Below are 222 nucleotides of genomic sequence, written 5' to 3' on the forward strand. Positions count from 1 at the left end.
ATTTTCATCTGCTAATATCCACAAGTTTGTGGTCCGCAGTTCACACTCGTGCGAACAAAATGTTCGCACAGTTTTCTTCTAATAAGAGCTGATATTGATTTATTTAAAATATAAAATGTACTGTTAACTTCAGTGTTCATCTTTTTTTAGTAACAAATATGTACAGTTTCACCAAACCATTACATTTTAGCATATAAAATTATATTTAACTACCATCACCAA

This window comes from Penaeus monodon, chromosome 31 (genome assembly GCF_015228065.2).
Source record: "Penaeus monodon isolate SGIC_2016 chromosome 31, NSTDA_Pmon_1, whole genome shotgun sequence".
Lineage (NCBI taxonomy): Eukaryota > Metazoa > Arthropoda > Malacostraca > Decapoda > Penaeidae > Penaeus > Penaeus monodon.